The 13,585-nt window shown below is 37.8% G+C and overlaps 1 protein-coding gene and 1 long non-coding RNA gene across 6 annotated transcripts in view; both read left to right on the forward strand.

Annotated features, from left to right (window-relative positions):
* The window catches only part of KCNIP4 (potassium voltage-gated channel interacting protein 4), a 1,058,683-nt gene that overhangs the window by 563,757 nt on the left and 481,341 nt on the right, over positions 1 to 13,585 (forward strand). The window lies entirely within an intron of this gene.
* On the forward strand, positions 2,524 to 6,906 carry LOC138923503 (uncharacterized). Its single transcript, XR_011437172.1, has 2 exons — positions 2,524 to 2,915; positions 6,287 to 6,906. It is a non-coding gene; the product is annotated as an uncharacterized lncRNA (long non-coding RNA).

Raw genomic sequence — 13,585 nt, forward strand, 5'->3', positions numbered from 1 at the left:
GGGAGAAATTGAATCAAAAATTTAATGGCGAAGCTATTTCATTATCTCTATATGCAACACTGGGCTGTGAAAATATCTACTTTTCAACCAAATATGTATTAAATCATTCTGAAGTAGTTACTGAATTAAGAAAGAATCATCCTTTTCCCTACTACCAACTTTTGTAGAAAGCAAAATTTTACAAAATTGCAATAACGCACATGACTTGAAAAACTTTGCTTTTGTTGGTAATTGTCTTTGATAAAAAGACAAAAGGAAATCAACTGATAATATAAGTCCTTTGTAGAATAACATTAGAATTTCCTTTGTATTTATTCAGCTCACTTTATTTAGCAGATATCTGTAATACTGTAATAAGCTTCCCCAAGTGGTCTAAACAAAGTGTTAGCTGTATATACAAAGATGGACTTTTGGAACCCAAGTTCTTAATTCACCTATGCTTTTGACAGAAAATGTGGATGTGTTGGGTCTGTCAATAAATTGGGCCATCTGGTAAGCAGTGCTGACTGTGTGACCATTCCATGATGTTTAATGAGGACCAAGGGGCTGGAGATGACTGGAAGGGGGCTATTATTTTCATCTCAAATAGCTTAATTGAGATTCATAAAGCAAACTCTCTTTTAATCCTCCTAGACTTCTGCTTCACCAATTGCAATGGGATGCCAAAGCTGATGTGTATTTGGACTATTAGAAAAGTCTTTCTAAACTGTAATGCTTAAGAAAGATAAAATAATATATGGTGATATTAGAAAACTTAAGCATACTATCCTTTTACACCATCTAGGAATGTAATAAAGGGAATGCTTATACCATCTGACTTTTTACGAGTCCTTTATAGTTAATATTTCCTTTACTTCAGTAACAATAATGTCTAAAAAGGGACTATTGGAAGAAGAGAATTTAATATGTTCAGAGATTACATTCAGAGGATCTGGAGTTATTTTGCTTGGATCCTAATCACAGTTTTGCCCCTTAATACTCATGTAATTTGGGGCTATTACTTGGCCTCTATAATTCTTATTTTTTATCCTTAAAGTGGAATAATGATACATAATATTAGTATCTTGCTTTGTGAGGATTACCTATAAACCAGGAAAGTGTCAAACAACACAGGATAGCGTTAAACTGTTTATTAAAGTGTTAAACAGAGTATAGCATTAGTATTAATATTGGTAGGAGTATGGTAATGTCTTATTTAATCTTCACCATGGTCCTCTGAGGTAAATACTATAATTCTCAGTTTAGAGATGAGAAAACTTATACCTGAAAGGACTAAATAACTTGTTTCCAAGTTACTCAACCAGTAAGTCATAAAGCTGGAATTCAAACTAACATCATCAGGCTCTATATCCTACTCTATAATTTTAATTTTCTAGATCTTGCAGCATGATGGTAATGGCAAATAATTTGGTGAAGAGGAAAAAATGTTAGGTGAAGTATCCATTAACTCTTTCTACAGACCTTTCTTGAACACATTCTATATGTGAAATACTCTTAATCACTAAGATTGTTTAATAAGCATAAGTGTTCATGCTGGCAAACTGACTATACTGTTTTAACTATAGCACAAAGAATATTGTAACCCCTGTATCTTATAAGTTAGAGAAAATTCTGTCACATAAATGAATCTGCATTAAATTCCAGTCAAATCAAGTGCAGTCTTTAGTTGGGCTCTGGGGTAAAAGATGAGAAGAAGGTAGATATACATGTTCATTCTCAAACTGAGCTTGGTTTCTATCTAGTTTATCTGTGGGTGACAGGTGGGACTGCTGGAAATAGAGGGGATAGAGAAGGGCTGGTGATTTTGGAGAAAGGAGAAAATTCAGCATAAGATTCTACTATGGAAAAATGAGACCCTGAATCCAGGAAGGGTCTGAGATTTATGGGGAGGATTGATTGAAGCATGGACAAACAAAGGTAATCAGCTGATCCATATTGGAGTAGGATTTTGGACTAAGTACATCCAGCATTGATTTAGAGAATAGCGCAAGCCTCAATGGGATTTTAAGCTTGATCAGAATGATCATCAACAGAAAACACATACTTCAGCCTTTATCAACAGGTATAAAGCATGAAGGAACACAGATAATTCTAGTTATAGAGAATGGAGTACAAAGGAAGGAAGAAAGCTCATCTTAGTTGAGAATCCCCTATAGGGCAAACAAAAGGAAAACAGTGTTACGTATGCCATGCACTGGAATTATCATATCTACGATGCAAGATTGTAGGTGTTATTTTTGTTTTGCAGATGGATAAACTGGAGATTCAGAGAGATTTATAATTTGCTTAAGGTCACAGGGGAATGAATGAAGGAATCTGGATTAGTTCCAATATCTTCATAGTGGCACTGATCTGAATGGCATTCACCATGACTACAGAAGATAAATGTTCAAAAGTAGGGTAAAAGGTACACAGACAGATAAGTACCGTATTTATATAAACCTTCCTACAGACTATGCCTATAAAAATGTTTAAAAAGTTGTTTTTGTAAAAAATTAACTATTTTTTTTTTTTTACCTCTAGCTCTTTGTAGAGGCATTCTGTGTAAAAACACAGTTATGATAATGAACCCAAAAAAAGTGAGGAAGAAGAAAGAAGAAGGAAAGATAGATCTGGAAATCACATAATTGAAGCTCTGACTTACTAAGGCTTCATAAAATGGGAAATCCTTCAGAAATTACCAATTTCAAATCAATCATTTCACAGAGAAAGAAACTGAGTCCCAGAGAGATTAAATGACTTGTTTTTGACAGATCTCTTCTCTGCAGAGAAAAAATCTAGTAGATTATACCCAGAAAATAAACTTCAAACTTAATCCAGATTCCACAAAGTATTTATCCAAATTGAATCTCCTCTAAATTATTCTGCTAGCAGACCAATCACTAAAGTTCAAGGATTCTAAGACTTGGGTGATGGTAAGTTGCTTTCTGGCATAGCTTTAACATCAGAGATGGGGCTGCGACAAAGAATGCTTAGGCTGAGAAACTTGGCCATAAATTGAGGTGTTTTCCACCTCGATGACTTGTCTAAATAAGTTAGTGGTAGAGAGTCATTACCACCTGACAGCCAATCGGTAGTCCACTGGATGAATTTCTGGAAGGCCTAAGTTCAATATCCAATAGATACATATACAAATCATAAAGGCAGTTATCTTCATTGTTCATCACTCTGGTTATTAAAAGCAGGAAGCTAAATCTCTCACCAGCTCACTGCTTACACCCTCTCACAGAGGTCTACTCTGACCTCTTCTCTTGAAATCCTACCCCCTCCCCAATCCAGACTGTTGGAGGCAATTATTTGGAAAGCATTTGAACAGGTCAGGAGATTCGTGATTAAGATGAATCTTGCGGCTGAAACAATACCAGTGGTTTGTTTCAGTTCTTATAGAGAAACCATAGACTATAGATGCAAAGAGCACAGACTCTGAAGCCCAAGTAATTGGCTTAAGTAATAATTAAATCTCAGCTCTAATCCACATTAGTTTTTCCTTGGGTAAGCAGCCTAACCTTCTGGACCTCAGTTTCTCCATATCTTAAGTGGGAATAATCATATCACCTCCCTCTCCTATTTGTTGTGTAGGTTGGCCTGAGTTAGTATTGTGTGTGCTTAGAATCCTACCTAGGATATCATAAACGATTTGCGTGTTTTGCCATTATAGCCAGGCATCATCTTCTTTCTTTCCAAAGAAAGGAGTCCACCACTCAATATCTGAAACCAAAAGCTGAACTCATTGCTCGCTAAGACGTGAGACCTGCACTTGTAGGAGACAGTCACTCAGAGAAAAACATTGTTGATGTTATATGGGGTTTTAGGCTTTCCAAAAGTGGGAAATTGTCATTGATTGGGTTTAAAAGCAGTTCTGGTGTTACTTGTTATTATAATCAAAAAACAATTATTCCTTTCCTTTCTTGGAACTACAGTGCAGGAACTTTTTATTTTCCTGATAAACAATATTTAGGACTATTTATTGAATAACTCCCAAGTGCCAGCCCCCATTCTAGACACTGGGGATCAGCCTCAAGCAAAGAGACAGAACTTTTATTCTTGTAAGCTGATCTGCTAAATTTTGAGATACAAACTATAAATGCTGCAAAAATGTATGGGAGATAGAATAGTTATAGTAGAATTCATTCATTCCTTTGCTCATTCATTCATTCACTAAATATGTGTGCCTCTGATAGGCTCCACTTGTTCTAGGCAAGGTAATGAGCACAATCCAAGTCCTTGTGAAATTTACATACTTTTGGGGAAGGAAGACAAAAAGATAAACAGACAAAGGAATATATAGTCTGATATTTAATAGACACAAACACAAAATATAGTAAGGGGACAGAAATAGGGGTGTTATTTATAAGAAAGTGGTCAGAGAAGGCCTTTCTGAAGATCTGATTTTTCTGCCAATACTTGAAAGAAATGAGTGTGCGAGACATAGTAAAGTCTGGAACAAGAAGATTCGAGGCAAAGGGATGACCAAGTACAAGAGCCTTTGGCTAGTAGTGTGTTTCTTGTATACAAGGAGCACAGGAAGGCCAGGGGAACTGGAACAGAGTGGGCTAGTGAGGGTAGTGAAAGCAGTGGAGGGATGGCCAAGGTCACATCATACAAGACCATTGCAAGGCCTTTGGGTTTTATTCTTTGTTTACTGGGAAGCCACTGAAAGATTAGGATGGGAAATCTCCATCAGTCCCTAAGTCCAGCTTCTTTTAGAGGCCTTGATATAAATTTTCATACGATATCTGTCTACCCCAATCACAGCATAGGGTAGGCAGACACCTCTTTGCCCTGCCGCAGACACCTGCAGGACACTGATTCATAATATTTTGTCAGATCTCTATTATCTGGAAAAACATTTACTTCCATGACTGATCTTTAGCATATGCTCAGGCTAAAATATTCATTTCTCTTTGTAAATCTAGATCTGCCCTTCTACCAGCTGCAGGGGGAGGGCAAGCAGGTCTAGTCTTCATTTCTCCTTTCCAGGCTTCTTCAAGATCCTGGGACATAAACTGTCTCTTAATTGCATTATAGGACCAATTTAAATTGTCTTAATAAGACTTTACGAGAGGAGGCATTTTAGAAAATCAAATAATGCTCTTTGAGCACCTGCCGTACTGAGAGTATTATGACAGTGGAGGCAAAAATGTGAATTTCACAAAAAGGAAAGCCATGTTGTTTTTTTTAAAGTAACTCCTCCTCCCCCACATATTAGCTTCAAAGACAAGTATTCAAATTGGGAACATTTCAGATTGAGATGAGAATAATACATTTGTATCCCAGATATTTGTACTAATAACATTTTTTGGGAACTAGCAAGGATTGTAGAGACTGTAGTCCAATAGTCCAACCCCCTCATTTCATGAGTAAATTGAGGCCCAGGAAGGTTAATTTACCTGGTAGAAATAACAAAACTAATTGGCAGCATTAGATATCATAATAAGTGCATCATCTATGATAGAATGATAAATTATATTCTCGGTGAGGAGCTAATAATTTTACGTATTTATGGTATCTAATTTTTACAAAACCTGTAAGAATAATCTCATTAGCCATAATCACAGGAATTCTGGCTCTTTATTTACTTAAGAATATGTTAGGAACCTTTTTTTCATCACATTGCTATTTTCTAATCTTATTGGATTATGCCCAGGAAGATGGGGGAATTTTCTGGTGCACAGGCAGAAATAAGGCTCCTGAAAAAAACTGGTGAGGTATGCCAAAATGTGATCCATAATAATGAAGACAAAGGGTCAAATCCCAAATGCCTGATGCTCAGGCATTCAGGCAGGCATCAACGGAATACAAGAGTGGGACCTCAAGTAGGGAGGTCCCAGAGCTGGTGAGCAAGAAGATAGCATCAGATGCTAATAATATCAATAACACCTGAATAAGTCCTTTGTTGAGCATATGCTGGGCACTATGGCCAGCACTTAATATGCATTATTCGTGTAGACACAATTTTTATAAACCAGTTATATAACTGAAGATTTAACAAAGGCGAAAGTCTATGCTCTGGAAGTTTCAATCGCTTGCCTAAGATCACTCACTTAGAAGTGGTCCAGCTGAGATTCATCCCTGCTGTCGCTCTAGAGAGCACAGGTTCTCAGCCATCATATGCCTGCCTCTCAGGCAGGGCTAAGTCATGGGCAGAGACAGAATTATCTTGAAGTAAATGAAGCTTAAGCTACAGAGTCACTCAAGTATGTGGCCTCTTCCTTTTCACATTGTAAATAAATATTAACGTCCATCTAAATTTTATATATGTGATTTTTTTACTCCTTTCTTGCAGACTCTCCTCCTCCAAATTATCAGGCCCCGCAAAACCAAGATCTGACTGTATGTGAGCTTAGAAAATTTTGCCTTTTATAGCATCATGAAAGCTCATGCCTGGGGACACAGAAAGCAAGATCCATTCTCCAAGACAGGAAGCTGGATATGAAGTTCCTATTGGGGGTCCCTATGTCTCTCTCCCTATCTCCATGGCGACCCAGACTTCATACTGACACAATGAGGATGAGATCATTTGGAAGCATGATATTTGCAGGGCTTCCTGACTCTGGAGGGAATGCTGTCATATTCCCCACAGAATTGACTCAGGGACTATTTGGGCTTGGACCTGCAGGAAGGTCCCAGGGGCCAACTGGCAGCACAGCTGAGTGGAGTGAGCATGAATTTTCACATCAGACAGACGTAGGTTTGAATCCTACCTCCCTCACTTACCAGCTGGCCTTCGGCAACTTACTTGATCTCTTTGAGCCTCAGTTTCATGATACGTAAACTGGTCATTGTTGTGAAGACTAACAGAGATGGATGGACAATGCTTGGCTTTGTTAGTGTATTTTATAAATGTGGCCATTAATCGTTAAAGTGTAAAAGCCAGGTGGGACAAACAGTGAGGAAATGAAGCAAGGATAAGTGTTGTCTATTATTTATTTTTCATGTGTTTTACATGTGATTGTCTAGCTATATGCTACAAATTTGGAGCACCACCCTAGAAATCTGTGTGTTAATACTCGTCCTCCTTTCATTTAGAGCAGATGGATACTTTCATGCTCATAGGTATTTCATTCGTTTTTCACTCATTTAAGTGTATTTACCAAGCTCTTACTGGATGCTCTTTTAGGGGCTGGGGAGATGACAGGGATGAAAACTTTGAGGTCCCTGCTGCTGTAGAGGAGTTGGCCTTGGTTGCAGCAGAGACTCTCTTTCCCTGTATTATATGCTAAGGAAGGCAGAGAATATGGGTGTAGGCATTGATACATTCATAATGGGAAGTTGAGAGACATTGTGTCTGATTTCTTTCCTCTGTTAATATGAAACAGGGTGAGGTGAAAAGCATTTGTAAGGTGGGGAGTAATGGATGTTTTAAGGAGAGAGAAAGTACAGGGTAGTCTTTTCAGATCCTGGGGAAGTGAATCTGTCGTGCAAATGTGAGAAGATTGCAGGGCAATGCTTAGGTTCCATTTGAGATCTGTGGTCATAATTTTAAAAGGAGACTTGGATAAAGTATGCACTTTCTTGGGTACATTACTGTGAGATCATTCTTTCCAGACATGTTCAAAGAGAAAAGGCAGAATTGGGTAGCAAATGGAAGAATGGGAAAAATAGTGATGGAATTAGAGAGAATATATTTAATACAGTCTTCATGCAAAAACAGATGTAGTGGCTCAGACTATGGAGGTACGACTACAGAAAACTTGAAATTGAACCAGCTGGGGATTATGTCCTCTAATTGTGTGATTGATTGTGTGATGACACAGAAGCCAGTGACTGAAAATTTCATTCTCAATTGTGTGGCCATAATGGTGTACTATAAACAAAAATAACTAGTGAAATTGTTCAGGGAGGGGATCCAACAAGGTGTTTACAAAGACTAGTTTATTTGTTATGGTGAAAATGCTTGAGAAAATGCTCTGACTGCTCTTCCAACAACAGACGAATTCCTTGAAGTAGTGTTTGCACTGTTCCTTCATAACGGGAGTGAAATTGGAATACACTGAGAGGAGTTTTCTGCTTCTGTTCTAAGTTTCAAAAATAAAGCTTTATTCATCAGATATTTTTAATGATGATACATTTGTACGTTTCTTGTTTCTGCAACTTTTAGCCACCAGTCTCTTATTACCTTTTGGAAAGTTCTATATCCAGTAGTCACAGATCTGATGCCCTACTTTTATAAATGCGTTTAATGAGGCATATAATTCTGTATGTTTGTGTACATACAGACTTGAGCACAAGTATGTGTTTGTGTAAATATACGGTAGACTCATGGATGCACACGCATACACACCTCACACACAAACACATATTCCAAGAACATAAGCCATGAAGTTTATCAGTTAATATGATAAGCCATTGAGCTCATTAAAGAATCTGATTCCCGATTCCTTTGTATTAAGACCTTTGAAGATTCCTTGGGAGATGGATTTATATTTAACCATATGGACAAATACAGAGGAGAAGAGAGGCATAGTGAGAAGAGGACAGTAGAGAGAACGAAGCTTGCCTGTAGGGTGAAATGGAACATGCTACTGCCTTTAGAATATAAAAACCCTGAGCGGGATCTCTACTCTAACTAGCTATATGATCATAGGCAAGTTGTTTAAACTCCTTGATCCTCTATTTCTTCTCTAAAATCCTCCACTGGACAGAGCTCACAAACTATTGTCCGAAAAGAATACATATATAATGACATCAAGTGCTTAGACTGACTGGTTCTGGTCCCTAGTCAGTGCCCAGGTGGGTGTTCTCACCTCTGCCTGATTCCTACTCACCAGGTCCTGCACCTCCCTACTTGAGTTTGGAAAAGCCCTGACTTGTCATTTCCTGGCTGCCTCTCTGGGTCCCAACCTGCTGCCCTTCCTAAGCTTGGGTTCCTCCCTCACCTGATCAGTGTCATCTCCCTTGGCCATGCTTCAGTTCTGAATTCAGTCAGCTTGGGCAGGAGCCCTAATTCATCTGCATGTTGATGAATTCCCCCATTTACCCAGCATACATCCCAGGAGACTGGCAAATACCGCTGTGCTGAAAAGATGTTCAGAATCTATTTCTTAAGGTAAAAGCGCAAGTTTCAAAACAGTATGCAAAATAATGATCCCATTTCAAAAGTGCACACAATGTGGAAGGAGAACAAACATTGACATTTTTCATTTCTTCTTTGAACTTGCCCATTTTGGGCATGTATTTGTATAACTTTTTAGAGGTTATTTTTAAAAGGAAAAGAATATCAATATGAAATGCACGTTATTTTTTTTCCAATAGGAGATACGCAGTGCCCATTGGAACATAGTCATTTATCAATTTAAAACAAAAAACATTTTTTGATCTAGAAAACAAATTTAAAATTGAGGAGTTACATGTTTTTTTTTATTTTTAAAAATAACATAATTCAGAAGAAACATCTCGGAACTAAGGACAGATGTTCATAGCTTGAAGTCATTTTTCAACTTCAAGTTGAGCAGTTTCTACAATGGTTGATAAACAGCTGTCTCTATAAATATTCTTATGTCAAGGAAGTTATCAGGGGCCCAGGATATTGATATTTTGCCTAAGAGCCTCACTTACCTAAAAGAGGAGCTCATTTTCTGCACCTTTTATGAGGAACTGTGGTTTTATGACTCTTAGAAATAAACCATTTCACTCCATTGATGTGTTTTGCTCCATTTCCTCTGAAAGGGAAAATTGGACTGGGTGTGTGATATGTGAGAAAGGGCGGGGCTGGGAGGGAGAGTGAAGAGGGAGAGTTTGCTGCTTCTTGTCAATTCTTGGCTTTCCTTTCTCTGAGCTTCGGTAATGTTCTTTCTCAAACAGCAGCTGCTGGTGTCTGAGTGGGCACCATTCATGCGAAAGTCTAGGTAAGAATTATTTCTTATGGGGAACAGATTAAAAGGAAAGGAGTGATTGAAAGAGGCTTCAAGAAGTACAGGGAAATGTTTAAGACCAGTGCAAAGTTTCCGTTAAATGGCTCGCTAGGAAGGAATTCTAAATACCTCTCACACTTTTTTTTCTTTCAAAAGTACTTTATAAAATTTGGCCATAGGGATGATCCACATAATTTTCCTTTTTCATTACTAGAATTTTTTTTGTTGAATAATGAATGTGAAGAAGACTAGGTTGACCTTGATTCAAATTGATGCAATTTGGGGTAGGGAAAAAACCTATTTTGAGGCTCTGGACTATGATCTGGGAATGCAAAGTACTAAGATCTGATCTGCACTTTGATAGGACTTAAGTCCAAAAACAACTCCCTCAAAATGTTAGCATCATGGAAAGAACACAGCGTTGTGTTCAAATAGTCTTGCATTTTCATCCAGACTAAGCCACCAGCTAGTTATCTGATCTTAGTTTTCCTTCTCTAACAAGTGGGAATAAGAGCAACCTCATAGCATTCCTATGAAGAATAAGGAGCTATTATATGACAACATCTAGTGCAGTAGCCCGCAGAGAGGGGGCACTCAATTAGTCCTTGTTACTCATTGGATCCAAGATGGTCCGATGGAGTCAGGAGCATGCACTCTGGAGTCTGATGGCCTGAATTTGAACCCTAGCCCAGGCACTTACCTACTTTGTAATCTTGGATACACCGCTTATCCTTTCTGTGCCTCAGTTTCCTCGTCAATAAAAAAGAAATAATATCATTGTTATTGCTATCATAGAGTATTGATATCATAGAGTTTCGAGGATAAATGAGTTAGAATATGTAAAGCTCCTGCGCTGCCTGGTTCCAGGTAAGCACTATGCAAGTATTTGCTCTTATTATTTTTAATAATCATTGATTCTTTTTCAAAATCTTCTCTAAGTGATTAGTCTATTTTTTGTCTTTCTTAAAAATAAATTTTTTTTGTTACAGAGATAGCGGCTTCTATTTGAGCTTAAACCTCTTTCATTCTACGTTGTTTTGTGTGTGTTTTGCCTATAGCCTAAACACAGACCTGTGCATAGTTAAAGTTTCACAGAAAAACAGGCAGGTTACGGGTCCAGTTAACACCTTGGGGGGTAGCTGTGCAGTGAGCCAGCGCTGAGTTCCCAGTACCACCTGGGCTGGTCATCGTGGAGACATTCATGTGCCTCTGGTGACCAGGAAGGCCTCAGGAAAGGCTGGGCACAAGTCAACACGAATCCTGCCACTGAGAGAACAAATTTAGCTTCAGGTAGTCAAACATCTTTCCTGTTCAATAAACCAAGCATCTTTTCTCAGGCAGAAAGTGTTTCTAAGTCGTGCTTATATTCCCTGCAGCAGTACTTAATAGATATTCAACAATTTGCTGTGAATAATGTGGTCAGACAAATGACTATAAAATAATATTATTTTTACAGTTTTTTTATTCTAAAATATTTTTATTCTAAAATATTTTAATATTATATATAGATCTGATCTATATCTATATCAGTCTCTCTCTCTCTACATATATTTCTCAATAACGAAAACTCAAAAGGAGGGGAAGATAGGAGTGGAAAGTTAAAGAAGGGAAGGAGGAGCCCTTATGAGTCTTTACACAGACTACAGAAAGCCTCCCTTTCCAAAATAGGTTTAAATGAGGGCCATAAGCAGTGTGAAATTAGTAGAAAACCATTTGGCGCCAGGTTCTGCCACACACTTGCGTGGGCAAGTCACTAATAGGGCTTTTGAGAAGTAAACTAACCTACCCCTGCACAGGTTCCTCATCTGTCACATGGAGATGATGTCTGTCTCAGGAGGTTGTTGTGATGATTAAATGAATTAATATATACCAGGCACTGAGAAAGGTACCTGGCCTTACATAACTCTGTTTATTATTGCTTTATTATTATAATACTCATCAGTCATGACACGAATATTTTCCTGTATTTGCCTTTACATAGTGGTTATAAGAGATATGCAACTTCAGTACCTATGTATTTTCATATGTTTATAAATACATTATAATAGGAATACACATTGTATTATTAGTATTACTATAATAGTGTTATCTTGATTAATATAAATGATACTTTGTTTTTTCTTTTACAAATTAAAGCCACCTCATAAAATTTCAGGCAATGCAGAAGTCTGTGAAATAACAACTTAAGCCCTTTAGCTCTCTAGTCTCTCTTCTCTCCTGTTGGAAAGTTCTCCTGGAGTCACAGTAGTTTCTAAAGTGTTTTCAGTAGAGTTTGAAGGTCAGGCAGGAAAAGGCCTCCATGGTCATGGAATTTTGGAATTTTGGAAATATTGTACTGTAAGGCCCTCTTGGAAACTCAGAATATACTTGGACATATTAAAAAGGTTGAGAAGTCTTGTTGTAAACACATGGCCTGCTTTGCTGAACCTACACAATGCTTGCCTCCTATTAACATCCAACAGAACATATGTTATCTTAAAGTATAGGCAGCATGAAAGAGTGGAAAGAGCATAAACATCTGGGTCAAAAAGATCTGGATTCAAATCCATGCTCTGTCCCTTAGTAAATCTGTGTTATTATTTTTCTTTTCTTTTTCTCTTCAATTTCTTTGTCTCGGTTTTCTCGTCAGCAAAATAAGGATAATAGTTTATCTGCAAAGATTCATTGTGCAAATTAAATAATGGATGAAAAGTGTAAACATATGTCACAAATGCTACTTCATTCTCCTCTTTCCAATGAATGGAAAGAAATTTACAGAGAGGTTTCTGACAGCCCTCAGAAATCCCTAGGGAAATGTCTTGCAAATTGCTCATTGAGAAGAAATGTTTCTGGCTGTGGTTTAAAATAGGATATCTGATGCCTCACTCTATCCCTTTTCAGAGAAAATACTTCCAGGGACTTGGTCTCTCCCTCATACTTCCTTTACCCCAAAACAATATACCTTATCTCTCCATTTTGTCACTCCCTTGGCTTAAAATGTAGCCAGTTTGGGGTGCCATTTATCACATAATATGCTCAAGCCATGTTAATTTTCCCCTGCTCAACTAATTATTGTGTCATTGTAACAGGGCATGGTGGCCTTATCACAGGCAGACATCCAGAGAAGCATTTTATTTTCTACGTAAAATGCACATACACTGTCACCCAATCAAACATCTATTTACTAGAAATGTTCTGATCTCTTGGCTACTTATTCTAAAGTTGAGAGCTCTGAGCCTGGCTTTCAAAATAGGCAAAATCAGAGAGAGAAGGAAGAAAGGAGAGGTATGCGAGATAAGCAGAGGATGTAGAAATCCCCCTACACATCTGCATTTAAATAGAAAAGATACTGAATTGGGGGAAGGACAGAAATGGATGAACATTGTCTCTAGGGGCTCAGGCGAGCAATTTTCATTTAGTTTGTCATTCCTTGTAAACGGTGCTTTGTGTTACAGCAATAAGTCATGCCATCGTTGGAATGATGCCAGCTCTTTTGTGCAGTGCTGGATGGGAGGCATCATGCCATGCTTTTGTTTTGTTTGTTTGTGTCGCTGTTTTTTAGATTGTGGTTTCTGACATCAAATTCCACTTGCCAATATGATTCTATCTCTGATAGAAAGAAAGTTAAAGATACGTAGTAATTTCTCTGAAATTCAGCCTGACTCATTTGGAACGTGTAGTGATTGGGGCACTGCCTGAACTGAGGTTCTGAGCAAATCTGTATTCATAGAGCATGTAAATGTGTTAGTCTG

Source organism: Equus caballus, chromosome 3, assembly GCF_041296265.1.
Source record: "Equus caballus isolate H_3958 breed thoroughbred chromosome 3, TB-T2T, whole genome shotgun sequence".
In the NCBI taxonomy this organism is placed as follows: domain Eukaryota; kingdom Metazoa; phylum Chordata; class Mammalia; order Perissodactyla; family Equidae; genus Equus; species Equus caballus.